The sequence below is a fragment of the Lissotriton helveticus genome, chromosome 2_1 (assembly GCF_964261635.1).
Source record: "Lissotriton helveticus chromosome 2_1, aLisHel1.1, whole genome shotgun sequence".
Lineage (NCBI taxonomy): Eukaryota > Metazoa > Chordata > Amphibia > Caudata > Salamandridae > Lissotriton > Lissotriton helveticus.
In genome coordinates, this window is record NC_136059.1 from 192,301,271 (window position 1) to 192,316,775 (window position 15,505).

Genomic DNA, 15,505 nt, shown 5'->3' on the forward strand with positions numbered 1-15,505 from the left:
GATTTTTCTAAGTAATCATCAATGTTACTAAAGGAATACCATAATTTATAACCTGTTTTTTTTATAGACGCCCGAGGACAAAAATGAATCATCCATGCTTGCTCAACAGATCTATTTGGCACACGCATGTGGTCAGTCAAGAATGGAAAAAGTTAACACGCCTCCACTGAAACCATGGAACCAACTACCAGAAGACTGCCCAAAACCGAAGCCCAAAGGTAACACATACATGTTGACTTAATTTGTTGAACCCAAGGATGTCAGTTAGGAGTACCTGGACACTAATTGCTTCCTCTATGCTGCTGCTTGCAAGCCCCTGCAGGCTTCTTTGCAATACTTTTTACTTAATTCACACTGAGGGCTGATCTTTTTAATGGTTGCCCTATTTTTAGCGTTGATGGTTTTAAGAGCTGGTTATTTGTGCCTGTCATTGATACTATCTATGAATGAGATGCAGACACAAGTATTTCAGTTGTTATCAACATTATTTTGTTAACAGATTCATCTCCCTACGCCCCCCTCATCCTTAGGTCTCACCTATAGACAGAGCTAACTGTTGTCGAAAGACCTATTGTGTACAATGTTGATATGTATCATGGGCTTTGGGTTATCTTATGGCTTATCCTTTTTTGGCTTTTTTGGCAACCTTATTTGCTTGCTTGCTTCCTATTTAATGGCTTTCCTTCCTCTTCTTGAGTTTGTCCCTTCACTGGAGTGACAAACTACGGCTTACATTCCAGGAACTACGTTTTACTTTTCCATTCAACATTCCGTGGGAGTGCATGTGTTTTCCTGCTGTCTCGCTTGTGAACTGCTCCCAGCTCACGTCACTGTGTTCTCTGTGTTGCACACGCAGCTCATCAGTGGCATCCCCTCACTTATTTTCATTTGTAACACCCCTGATCTCATGTGCTTCACCCCTGATGCTCCTTATTGCTCTATTGACAATCCGTTACTTCTCCACCCCTCTTTTCCCAAAGGCTCAACAGCTGCAATTTGCTACCGGGTCCCTCGTTTCTCAACTTGCTAATGCACTTTCATTCACTTTTATACTTTAATTTGCTGGCCCTGGATGAATGTCTCCCATCCTTGAATTGTAAATTAAAGCCCCAAAAATGGCTGGTGAGTGTCAACACATAGGTGCACATGCGTGGTGACAAATGCATGCATACGTCATCATGACGTGCTGGTCAATGTAACGTATGTTTTTGCAGATGTGTATTCAACATTGGCAATACAAATCAAGAAAGGGGAGACAGAGGTCAGGAAACAGAGGACTCGGCCGCCTCTGTTTACTTTATCAAACAAATAGAGTCCATCTGTGCTGTTCGGACTATCTGTCCACCCTACTCTAGAAAACTAAAAGTTTTCTAAGAATAACCCTCACCCACCAAGATTTCCCTTGGTGGCATGCTTCATCATCAGGTTCTTTAGGCCAGTAATTAGCCAGGGTCTTTGGGTCACCTGAAGGTATCTTGGAAAGCAGGAGAACTGTGGCATGTTTACAGTGTCTGGGTAGGTGGCTGTGATGATTGGGTTGTACAGGATAGTGGTAGTGGCTCTGACTTGCTGATGGTAGAATCTGAAGGGTGATTTGTAGGTGCACTGCAAGGTATTATTCTGGTTTTGCCTACTTTTATGCTCAAGTTGCATGTAGTTTTGTTCAGTGAGCCTGATCTCTTCTGTGTACCAGCATGCTTGTGGGCTGGTTTTAGTGGCTTTGTTGGCTTTGAGAAGAACCAGGGACTCTGAGCAGGCAGTGATCCAGGCATTGAAGTAGGGGATGGATTCGGGGAGGTTGTTGTGTTGATGTTGTGCTGGTTTTCCGGCAGTTTGGAAGACCAGGATGCTTCTGAGATCTTCTTCTAGTTCTTTTAAAAAAATGTGTTGATGGCATTTCTGTGTGGTGTGAGATCAGTATGCTGAAGTTGATGACGGTGTAATTGGACCAGGTGATCAGTGTGGCTTTGTCTACTGTTTTATTGCAGAAGCTGGTGAAGAAGGAGGCCAGTAGGTGTCCGATGTCACTCGCTTTCACTCGCTGGGTGTGTCAGAAGTGGGACAGGCCCTCGAGGAGGTTGGTTGTGCTGGGACTGGTTAGGCTCTCCAGGTGGTAGTTACGGTTACCAAAGGGGATGAATGTGCTGCAGTTGAGGATCAGGGGGTGACAAAGTCCACGATAATGGTTCCAAAGTTGGTGTGTGGTCTGACAGGGCTGTAGACGACGGGTGCAGTTCAGGGGGTAGTTGGATGTGATGAGGAGTTATGTTATGTTATATGTTATATGTGGATTTATAACGCGCTCCGATAGTCAAGACTGTCCTGGCGCGGGGATGAAACTAGATCTGAGTGAAAAAGGGGTCAGCTATTCATGAATTTGAAAGAGGTGAGTTGTAAGCAGTTTCTTAAAATTGGTCAGATTGGGAGCGTGTCTGAGGGCGTCTGGTAGGGCGTTCCACATTTGAGCTCCCTTTACCGTCAGAGATTGTCCACCCAGGCGAACTCTTTTAAATCTGGGGACGAGTCTGAAGGTCAAGTGCTCCATGTTTCTTGTGATGCCTTTGAACATGGTAGAGCAGTGGACGGATTCTTTAAAGATGATAGTGATTCTGCCTCTGTTTCTGTTTTTCCTGTCCTGTCTTGCATTCTTGTAACAGTGGGCGATTGCTTTGACGGGCGCCCACGAGGAAGTCGGTCAGGTTTTGGTCAGAAAGAGCAGGTTGGGTGAACGGTCATGTAGCTATCACAAATTTTGGTGGCATGTTTAGTGAGAAACAGAGTGTTGAAGAGTAAGCACTACATGGAGTAGTGTGATATAGTGGGGGTCAGTTGTGTGTGGTCGTGTATGCGGAGTGTGTTGGGGGTGTGAGGTGTGTTGGGGAGTGAGGTGGATGCGTGAGAGTGCATGTGAAATGGCAGTGGCACAGGAGAATGCACCCTCAGTGTTGGATGAGGAGGCACGGCAACAGTGGAGAAGCGAAGGCGTAGAGATGGGTGAGAAGAAAACTAGGAGTCCTGGCACTGAGCTTTCCACTAGGACAGACAGGCTTGTTTTTGGCGTGCCAGTGGTGTGCCAACTGCATGCAGCCTCCATTAAGTGAAGACAGTTTTGGCAGGAAACCAGTACTTTCTGGCTCACAACATTGTAGATAGCAGAACTTGTCTTTTGAAAATGTTCTTTCATGCTTAAAATGGCATTGAATTTTCCACAGTTTTTTTCAACTGGCCCTTGACATATCCTGAGAAGGACTGCTTAAGTGACTTTTCCTTATTCAACTTTGGTACCCCCAAGAGATTTCTGCATGATTGCTCTTCCATTGAAGGATGTGTTGTCAACTTGAGATAGTCAATTTTTGTGCGAGCGATCTAGAGGGTTTCCAGAACTACAGCTGTTTTGTGTGATGGAGGGGTAAATACCGTGTAGGAGTGATATTTGCAAAGGTTTTTTTCTGCAATATGATGTCGCAAAATTTGGCTGACTACATGACTGCAGGGTTACAGTTTAGTGTTCAGCCAAGTGTGGATTGGGATTGAGGATTTAGGTGGCGATAATAGGAGAAATCGGTTTTAAGAGATTGTTTTAAGTGGTGGTTTAACATTCACTTTTGAATGTTGCCATGAACTTTGGCCAAGACTTTCCTTCAAATATAGTTGTGTGTCACTGGTGTAGCATCCTGCGATATTTTATAGCATAACCCTTTTGGTTCCTAACGGACTGTAGAGCTATGACATAGTTGTCAGAGAGCATTGCCATGAAACTTTGTTTTAGAAGGTTGAGTTCACAATTACACGCAGCAGAATAAAGACATGTAATACTAAGCTCTGTGTGTGGCATGTTTATTAGAGGGTACCCAGGCTGGGAAGATGCTACAATCGGCAGATAAGTTATGCTAGATGTTAGTAAGCCTGACAGAGGAAGCTAAAGGCTCCATGCAGAGGTTGAATGGAGTGGGAGAGAGGGTGATACCTTTGAGCACTGCCTGTTGGATCATGACAGGGTTGTAGAACAAATTAATCCTTCTTATGAGTTTGCACCGATTGTTGAGAGCAGTGGTGCACCAGTTGAGGACTGTGCCATGGATTCCCACTTTACTTTTGAGAATTTTTATGTGAATTGTATAGTTAAGCATGTCAAAAGCAGCTGACAGGCCAAGAAGGATGAGGAGGTAGGAGTCCCCATTCCATTGTCTAAGACGTGGAAAGCATCATCAACAATTGTAGCAGTTTCAGTGCTACAGTTGGATCTGACGCCTGACTGAGTTCACCTATGAGGTCATTTCCTCAAACTGTTTAAGTTTGGTCTCCACACAGCTCTCTAGAGCCAGGAAGTGGAGAGTTGAGACCAGGCAAACATTGTTCAGCCCCTACTTTTGTTTTAGTGAAAGCAAGACCTAATCTATTTATAAACACTCAGTTCATTAGACTAAGTATGTTATAATCAAATCAGAAAGGCTAACTTCCTTGAGAAGCATTTTGGAATTAGTCTTGAGGACTTGGGGTTAGTGTTATTGTTATTTGTATTTTTTTGGGGTATACATCTCTGAAGGTGATCCAAGGTAATCATTTTTCGTTAATTTGTTTTACATTGCTGAAACTTCCGCTGATGAGGTAGGGAAACTTCAACCTTCTTCTCTTTTTCAGCAAAGAAAGTGGAGAACTTACACAAGGTGGCTTATACATCTGGTTTTGGAAGTGTCAATTCTTTACCTATCTTGAAAAGCTATTTTAGGCCTTTTTTTCATTGTCGATATTCTTTATTAAATAATTGTATTTGACTTTAGAAATACGTTTTTCAAGAAAAGTGTTTCTTTCATTAAAAAGTTGTTCCAGGTTCTCCCGGGATTGTTTTTGATGCCTGATTTGTTCAAATGCTGTAAGAGTTTTTCTGTTAAGGACAACAAGGGGCCCCAAGTGAATTAGCATCGGACCTCGGGGAGCATATTTTGTGAAACAACAACGGTCCATGCAAAAGAATTATATGCAAAGCAATGAATATAGACTGAATGAGTTCTATTTTTGGGGGGACATGTCCAGCATGACAGAGGTCTTCAATTTTTTACTCAATTGAAATATTTCATACACAGGAATACCTTCAACAAATCACCAGTGTGGGGCACAAGCATGTACCAAAACACAGTCAGATCAGTAGAAAAGGTAAACAGAGGAAAAGAGCAGGGCTTTTCAAGGCAAAAGCAGCGATTTCTGTAAAGTATTGAGTGTACAGAAATATCAGTTAAACACCATTACATATAACATATAAATCAAGCATTTGTATATGGTGTACAATGAGTCGACGGCGTTTCGGTCCCACTACTTAGTCATGGAGACCATCATCAGGACATTTAGATTTGCCTTTAACATTATAAGCCTCTAATGCCTAGAGAAGGGAGGGAAAGAGAAAGTATATATACATTTAATTTATGAACATTTAAAGCATATTATTGGCATATTTCTAAGTGACTTGAGTGAATGGTGAACCTGTTTTCTGTGAAGTTGCAGATCGGGGTGTGGACCGCGTATGCTAGTGATAGGGTGGGAGAGTGATTTAAAATAAGTGGGGGAGCTGGCCCAGGCAGTGTACATCTGTGTTTGAGATACCTCTTTAGTTTAAAGACCGGCAGTTTTGGTGGCGCATTCATGACATAGTTTAAAAAGCAAACCGTGCAGAAGGTGAATCATTCGGATTTAGCGGAGTGGTGTGTACAGCGGGTTCACGTTGGGCAAGTCCGAGTATGAGGTGATAATTACACTACACTGCATGCGGCATGGAGATTCAAGGCGCAGTGGAGGAGTACGCATACGGTGTGACAAGGAACATTTATACTAAACATTCGGCGGGATTCCGAAATATACGTGCTAGTAGACACGGCGCAGTGGGGGAAGAGTGAGGGATTGCTTACCGGGGGGAAAAGGAAAAAGGTTACCCCGATCGGCACGGGCAAGGGCTAAGAAATTGATAGCCTGGGGAAGCAGCCCTGTAAGTCAAGGAGGACAAAATTAGAGCAAACGGGGAACAAAAAAGGGTTCACAAGGGTTAGAAGCAGGCGCAGTGGGGCTCTTACCAGAATCGGGCGCTATTGAGGTGGGCCGCGCTTCATTGATTAAAATCCGCGGTACCAGGAGAAGACCTGCAGGGAAAACAGGTCATTTAGGGATTACAGCGTGGTGGAGGGTCGGGAGGGAGAGATCCACACATCGCTAGACTTACCGGTTCAGTCGGTAGTGGAATCTGTTTCCTGGTTTCCTCGAGGGGAGTGCTGGGGGAGGGAACTTGAAGGACTGGAAGGATTCTGATTGGCTGGTAGAAACATGGGTGTTACAGAATCCCGGGGCATAGAAATAGACAAGGGTTTCAGTGTGACGGCCATATTGGAGTGGTAGGGTTCTGATTGGCTGGTAGAAACATGGGTGTTACAGAATCCTGGGGCATAGAAATAGACAAGGGTTTCAGTGCGGCGGCCATATTGGAGTGGAAGGATTAGGGGAGGGAAAAGGAAGTGAAATAAAAGGTGGTGCATTGGTGCAAGTGATTATTGCCCGGCGACAGTGAGCAAGAATTTTAAGGTTAATTCACAATAATTCTTAAAAGCATTATAGAAAACATTAAAGAAAACGTCTGATCAAGCAGATCCACAAGGCAACAGAGAAGTCCAAAGCAGAGAACTTAGGAAGGGTCCTCAATTGTTCAGTGGGTTAGAGCTTAGAGGAGGGCAGTCCAATCCTCTTGAAGGTTGAGTCCAGTGTTTAGACTGTCCGTTTTTATTATCCATTTAAGCTCTTCCTTATTGAGCATCCGCGTCAGGTCACCACCTCTTGGTGGTATGATCACTTGGCTGATTACAGTCCAACGTATTTCATTTTTCGTATGACCTTTGTTGGAGAAATGTTCGACCAGGGGAGCATTTGCTGTACTACATCTAATCCGGCTCCGATGTTGGGAGATTCGCAGTTTGATTTTTTGCTTGGTTTGTCCCACGTAAATTAAATCATAAGGACAAAAGATTGCATAGATAATGTTACAACTATTGCAGTTAGTAAAGGTCTTAAGTTCATTCTTCACATCTCTGAATACAAACTCCTTACAGTCAATGGAAAAATCACACACGACACAAGAACCACACTTAGAATGACCTCGGAGAGGTGACAGTGACCAGTGATCATTAAGCGTGGTGTTCACTGTGGTTGAGGATGGAAGGGTTGCCCTAACTAATTGGTCCTTGAGGTTTTTGCTTTTTTGGAAAGCAAATAGGGGGAATTCCCACTGCAGTAGTCCAGAGTTTAGTATGTGCCAGTTTTTTTTAATACTTTGTTTGACTCGGTTGGAGACAGTGGAAAAGGTAGTGACACAGACCACTTTGTCAGTTGTTTGTTTGGGTTTAGATTCCAATAGGGTCTCACGAGGGCAGTACCAAGCCCTTTTCATTGAGTTTTTAACTAAGCGTCTTGGGTAGCCCCTAGTTCTTAGTTTAGTAGAGAGGATGTTGGCCTCAGCAAAATAGTCTTCTTTTTGGTAGCAGTTTCTCCTAAGTCTTAGGAATTGGGAGTATGGTAAACTGTCTCTCAGGGCCCTGGGATGACAGCTACCATAACTAAGTAGCGTATTTCTCGCGGTGGGTTTACGAAACAAGGATGTGTAGAGTAACCCATCCTTGTGTTGGATAGGTAAATCAAGAAATGGGATATGGGTTTTTCTATGGGTAATGGTGAATGTAAGACCATTACAGTTGTTATTGAGCCAATGCAGGAGGGCCGGAAAAGCATCTGGCGAGCCACCCCAAATGAGGAAAATATCGTCAATGTACCGTTTCCATGTTAGAATGCCCAGATGGAACGGGTTGCTGTCTGTAAGAATTGTGTTACATTCTAGCCAGTCCATGTACAGGATCGCTAGAGTAGGAGCAAAAATTGCGCCCATGGATGTGCCACGGACCTGCTGGTAATACTGGGTGTCAAACATTAAGAAGTTTTGGGTGAGACAAATCTCAAGGAGTTGTATTATAAATAAACTGGGTACTATATGTGGGTGTGGTCTAGTGTTAAGGTGGGGAAGTGTGGCTCAATGGTTAGAGCAGGCAGACCTTGATGCAGAGCTCTGGCCAGGGACCAGCGTTCGATTCCTGCCTCGGCGGGTCTCGGGCTCATTAATTCCCCTGACCGGATATTCTCACCTCAGCACCTATTCTGATCATGGGTCCCGCGCTGCAACTCTGGGCAATAGCTTGCTTAGTCTCCACAACGGCCCCCACAACGCGAGGGATGCCTGGTCTGCACCATAGGGGGGCCCAGGAGTGGACACTTCACAGGGAAAGCCAGGAAGGGTTCCCTTGCGGTATTCGTACAAGCGCCGGGAAACCCACTGCGGGTAGCTGTGCGCTATACAAGTACAAAAAACATTTACACTTAAGTATTGTTTCCATGACTAGGAGCGAGTCTTTATGAGGTATATTTGTATAGAGAGACTCTACGTCCAGGGTACATAAAGTCTCCTTTTCATGATCGAAGGGATGGTTTTCAATCAGGTTGATCATGTGCATGCTATCTCGAATGAAACACTTGGTTTTGGGCACAAAATCTTTTAGAAATAAATTAACGTAGTGTCCTAGAGGTTCTAAACAGAACCGCAACCAGACACAATCAGTCTACCGGGGGGATTGGACAGTCTTTTATGAATCTTTGGGAGGGTATAGATAACCGGAATTCTTGGGTTGGTAATGTTAAGAAAGTTAAACTCATGCTTACTCAAATAGCCATTCTCGAGGGCATCCATGGTGAGTTGCTTGATTAGTGTCTGTATGCCTTTCGTGGGGTTACAAGGGAGTCTACAATAGTGATCAGTGTTTGAGACTTGGCGTAGTAGTTCATCCTTGTAGTCATCAATATTTTGTAACACTATCCCGCCACCTTCGTTAGCCGGTTTGATAATCAGGGTGGGGTTATTTTTCAAAGTGGAGATGGCAGTTTTTTCTTCCAAGGAGATGTTGTATGGTATAAACAGATGTGTGTTTTCCAAGTCTGAGGTCTCTTTAAGGATGACCTTTTCAAAAGTAATGATCTCTTTGAGGATCATGTTTGAAGTGGGAGAGAAAGTGGATGGGGGTCTACAAGGTGTGACAACTGTTTTGGGTTCCGAAGGGTTGAGTTCAAAATATGCCCGGAGTCTAAGTTTACGGAAGAAGCCCATTAATTCAGACTGGAGATCAAGGAAGTTTGGATAGGTAGTGGGAACAAACGACAAGCCCTTACTTAGGATAGAGATTTCTTGGCTGGACAGGGTATGATTGGATATATTAAACACAGGGATGGTTTCAGTGTTGACACTCTCAGTTACCATTGGTAAAACTTCTGTCTGGTTTGTCTCTCTCCTGGGGGATTGTGCCATCTTGATTGCTGTTTTACTCGTCCTCTCTTTTGAGGCTCGGAGTTGCCTCTGGCTAAAAAATGATTCAGGTTACGTGCAGGGCCACTTGAATCTTCACCAGGGTCAGAACTGTCGGACGATTCTGCTGAGGAATCGGTGAAGCCTACCACAGTGTTTCTTCTGTTAAACCGGCCCCAAGGTCTTGGGTTCTGTTGATTAGAATTAAAGTTGCGGTTGGTATAGAAGTCTTTGTGCAAATAAGGATAAGCACATTCAAGCGTGAAAGATTTAATGTCTTTCTTCACTTTGTTTGACTTCTTATTTTGTTCAATACGGTGGAATTCTTGCACCGTTTTCTCAACTTTCTAAGTAGTTTTTTGCCATCAGTTACTGTGTTATTGTCGATTATTTGTTTCTCGAGGTCTTTAATAATTTCGTCCAATTTTTTCAGTTCTTCACTCCCAGTTTCTATTCCTAGGACTAACCAATGCCTAGAGCAGGTGGTTCCTATACTACTGAATCCTGTGATGTATTTGGGATTATCGGTGAATACCCCCGGAATGTTCCGAACCTGTAGGCCTAATGGGATAGTGTTAGATTTCAGGTATTGGGTGAGAATGAGAATCATCAGTTCTAGTCGGACATATTTTTTCTTTTGTTTTTTAAAGTCATCAGATACGTTAGAGCTCCCAGTAGTGGTGTGCTCTTCTTGGTCTGTGAACAAGGAAGGGCCTTCGCAAATCTTTTTTACATATTCAACTGAATACAAAGGGGCTGAGTCAGACATTACAGTATGTTGCCAAGTGTGAGGGGGAGAGAGAGGGTGTAAGGGTGTGTACAGAGCCAAGAGATGTAAGGGTAGGGAGGTGAGGACCCACTTAGGAGAAGTGTAAGGCAAGGAAAGCCCTTGCAATCAGTCGATTGCGCAAAGTTATGTTAAGGACAACAAGGGGCCCCAAGTGAATTAGCATCGGACCTCGGGGAGCATATTTTGTGAAACAACAACGGTCCATGCAAAAGAATTCTATGCAAAGCAATGAATATAGACTGAATCAGTTCTATATTTGGGGCGACATGTCCAGCCGGACAGAGGTCTTCAATTTTTTACTCAATTGAAATATTTCATACACAGGAATACCTTCAACAAATCACCAGTGTGGGGCACAAGCCTGTACCCAAACACAGTCAGATCAGTACAAAAGGTAAACAGAGGAAAAAAGCAGGGCTTTTCAAGGCAAAAGCAGCGATTTCTGTAAAGTATTGAGTGTACAGAAATATCAGCTAAACACCATTACATATAACATATAAATCAAGCATTTGTATATGGTGTACAATGAGTCGACAGCGTTTCGGTCCCACTACTTAGTCATGGGGACCATCATCAGGACATTTATATTTGCCTTTAACATTATAAGCCTCTAATGCCTAGAGAAGGGAGGGAAAGAGAAAGTATATATACATTTAATTTATGAACATTTAAAGCATATTATTGGCATATTTCCAAGTGACTTGAGTGAATGGTGAACCTGTTTTCTGTGAAGTAGCAGATCGGGGTGTGGACCGCGTATGCTAGTGATAGGATGGGAGAGTGATTTAAAATAAGTGGGGGAGCTGGGCCAGGCACTGTACATCTGTGTTTGAGATACCTCTTTAGTTTAAAGACCGGCAGTTTTGGCGGCGCATTCATGACATAGTTTAAAAAGCAAACCGTGCAGAAGGTGAATCATTCGGATTTAGCGGAGTGGTGTGTACAGCGGGTTCACGTTGGGCAAGTCCGAGTATGAGGTGATAATTACACTAGACTGCATGCGGCATGGAGATTCAAGGCGCAGTGGAGGAGTACACATACGGTGTGACAAGGAACATTTATACTAAACATTCGGCGGGATTCAGAAATATACGTGCTAGTAGACACGGCGCAGTGGGGGAAGAGTGAGGGCTTGCTTACCGGGGGGGGGGGGAAGGAAAAAGGTTACCCCGATCGGCACGGGCAAGGGCTAAGAAATTGATAGCCTGGGGAAGCAGCCCTGTAAGTCAAGGAGGACAAAATTAGAGCAAACAGGGAACAAAAAAGGGTTCACAAGGGTTAGAAGCGGGCGCAGTGGGGCTCTTACCAGAATCGGGCGCTATTGAGGTGGGCCGTGCTTCATTGATTAAAATCCGCTGTACCAGGAGAAGACCTGCAGGGAAAACAGGTAATTTAGGGATTACAGCGTGGTGGAGGGTCGGGAGGGAGAGAGCCACACATCGCTAGACTTACCGGTTCAGTCGGTAGTGGAATCTGGTTTCTGGTTTCCTCGAGGGGAGTGCTGGGGGAGGGAATTTGAAGGACTAGAAGGATTCTGATTGGCTGGTAGAAACATGGGTGTTACAGAATCCCGGGGCATAGAAATAGACAAGGGTTTCAGTGCGACGGCCATATTGGAGTGGTAGGGTTCTGATTGGCTGGTAGAAACATGGGTGTTACAGAATCCTGGGGCATAGAAATAGACAAGGGTTTCAGTGTGGTGGCCATATTGGAGTGGTAGGGTTAGGGGAGGGAAAAGGAAGTGAAATAAAAGGTGGTGCATTGGTGCAAGTGATTATTGCCCGGCGACAGTGAGCAAGAATTTTAAGGTTAATTCACAATAATTCTTAAAAGCATTACAGAAAACATTAAAGAAAACGTCTGATCAAGCAGATCCACAAGGCAACAGAGAAGTCCAAAACAGAGAACTTAGAAAGGGTCCTCAATTGTTCAGTGGGTTAGAGCTTAGAGGAGGGCAGTCCAATCCTCTTGAAGGTTGAGTCCAGTGTTTAGACTGTCCGTTTTTATTATCCATTTAAGCTCTTCCTTATTGAGCATCCGCGTCAGGTCACCACCTCTTGGTGGTATGATCACTTGGCTGATTACAGTCCAACGTATGTCATTTTCCGTATGACCTTTGTTGGAGAAATGTTCGACCAGGGGAGCATTTGCTGTACCACATCTAATCCGGCTCCGATGTTGGGAGATTCGCAGTTTGATTTTTTGCTTGGTGTGTCCCACGTAAATTAAATCACAAGGACAAAAGATTGCATAGATAATGTTACAACTATTGCAGTTAGTAAAGGTCTTAAGTTCATTCTTCACATCTCTGAATACAAACTCTTTACAGTCAATGGAAAAATCACACACGACACAAGAACCACACTTAGAATGACCTCGGAGAGGTGACAGTGACCAGTGATCATTAACCGTGGTGTTCACTGTGGTTGAGGATGGAAGGGTTGCCCTAACTAATTGGTCCTTGAGGTTTTTGCTTTTTTTGAAAGCAAATAGGGGGAATTCCCACTGCAGTAGTCCAGAGTTTAGTATGTGCCAGTTTTTTTTTTTAATACTTTGTTTGACTCGGTTGGAGACAGTGGAAAAGGTAGTGACACAGACCACTTTGTCAGTTGTTTGTTTGGGTTTAGGTTCCAATAGGGTCTCACGAGGGCAGTACCAAGCCCGTTTCATTGAGTTTTTAACTAAGCGTCTTGGGTAGCCCCTAATTCTTAGAATAGTAGAGAGGATGTTGGCCTCAGCAAAATAGTCTTCTTTTTGGTAGCAGTTTCTCCTAAGTCTTAGGAATTGGGAGTATGGTAAACTGTCTCTCAGGGCCCTGGGATGACAGCTACCATAACTAAGTAGCGTATTTCTCTCGTGGGTTCACGAAACAAGGATGTGTAGAGTAACCCATCCTTGTGTTGGATAGTTAAATCAAGAAATGGGATATGGGTTTTGCTATGGGTAATGGTGAATGTAAGACCATTACAGTTGTTATTGAGCCAATGCAGGAGGGCCGGAAAAAGCATCTGGCGAGCCACCCCTAATGAGGAAAATATCGTCAATGTACCGTTTCCATGTTAGAATGCCCAGATGGAACGGGTTGCTGTCTGTAAGAATTGTGTTACATTCTAGCCAGTCCATGTACAGGATCGCTAGGTTAGGAGCAAAAATTGCGCCCATGGATGTGCCACGGACCTGCTGGTAATACTGGGTGTCAAACATAAAGAAGTTTTGGGTGAGACAAATCTCAAGGAGTTGTATTATAAATAAAGTGGGTACTATATGTGGGCGTGGTCTAGTGTTAAGTATTGTTTCCATGACTAGGAGCGAGTCTCTCTGAGGTATATTTGTATAGAGAGACTCTACGTCCAGGGTACATAAAGTCTCCTTTTCATGATCGAATGAAACACTTGGTTTCGGGCACAAAATCTTTTAGAAAGAAATTAACGTAGTGTCCTAGAGGTTCTAGATTTTGTGCCCGAAACCAAGTGTTTCATTCGAGATAGCATGCACATGATCAACCTGATTGAAAACCATCCCTTCGATCAAGAAAAGGAGACTTTATGTACCCTGGACTTAGAGGTCCGTGGCACATCCATAGGCGCAATTTTTGCTCCTACCCTAGCGATCCTGCACATGGACTGGCTAGAATGTAACACAATTCTTACAGACAGCAACCCATTCCATCTGGGCATTCTAACATGGAAACGGTACATTGACGATATTTTCCTCATTTGGGGTGGCTCGCCAGATGCTTTTCCGGCCCTCCTGCATTGGCTCAATAACAACTGTAATGGTCTTACATTCACCATTACCCATAGCAAAACCCATATCCCATTTCTTGATTTAACTATCCAACACAAGGATGGGTTACTCTACACATCCTTGTTTCGTAAACCCACTGAGAGAAATACGCTACTTAGTTATGGTAGCTGTCATCCCAGGGCCCTGAGAGACAGTTTACCATACTTCCAATTCCTAAGACTTAGGAGAAACTGCTACCAAAAAGAAGACTATTTTGCTGAGGCCAACATCCATTGACTGTAAGGAGTTTGTATTCAGAGATGTGAAGAATGAACTCAAGACCTTTACTAACTGCAATAGTTGTAACATTATCTATGCAATCTTTTGTCCTTGTGATTTAATTTACGTGGGACAAACCAAGCAAAAAATCAAACTGCGAATCTCCCAACATCGGAGACGGATTAGATGTGGTACAGCAAATGCTCCCCTGGTCAAACATTTCTCCAACAAAGGTCATACGGAAAATGACATACGTTGGACTGTAATCAGCCAAGTGATCATACCACCAAGAGGTGGTGACCTGACGCGGATGCTCAATAAGGAAGAGCTTAAATGGATAATAAAAACGGACAGTCTAAACACTGGACTCAACCTTCAAGAGGATTGGACTGCCCTCCTCTAAGCTCTAACCCACTGAACAATTGAGGACCCTTCCTAAGTTCTCTGCTTTGGACTTCTCTGTTGCCATGTGGATCTGCTTGATCAGACGTTTTCTTTAATGTTTTCTGTAATGCTTTTAAGAATTATTGTGAATTAACCTTAAAACTCTTGCTCACTGTCGCCGGGCAATAATCACTTGCACCAATGCACCACCTTTTATTTCACTTCCTTTTCCATCCTCTAACCCTACCACTCCAATATGGCCGCCGCACTGAAACCCTTGTCTATTTCTATGCCCCAGGATTCTGTAACACCCATGATCCTACCAGCCAATCAGAACCCTACCACTCCAATATGACCGTCGCACTGAAACCCTTGTCTATTTCTATGCCCCGGGATTCTGTAACACCCATGTTTCTACCAGCCAATCAGAATCCTTCCAGTCCTTCAAATTCCCTCCCCCAGCACTCCCCTCGAGGAAACCAGGAAACAGATTCCACTACCGACTGAACCGGTAAGTCTAGCGATGTGTGGCTCTCTCCCTCCCGACCCTCTACCACGCTGTAATCCCTAAATGACCTGTTTTCCCTGCAGGTCTTCTCCTGGTACCGCGGATTTTAATCAATGAAGCGGGCCCACCTCAATAGCGCCCGATTCTGGTAAGAGCCCCACTGCGCCCGCTTCTAACCCTTGTGAACCCTTTTTTGTTCCCCGTTTGCTCTAATTTTGTCCTCCTTGACTTACAGGGCTGCTTCCCCAGGCTATCAATTATTTAGCCCTTGCCCGTGCCGATCGGGGTAACCTTTTTCCTTTCCCCCCCCCGGTAAGCAATCCCTCACTCTTCCCCCACTGCGCCGTGTCTACTAGCACGTATATTTCGGAATCAAGCCGAATGTTTAGTATAAATGTTCCTTGTCACACGGTATGCGTACTCCTCCACTGCGCCTTGAATC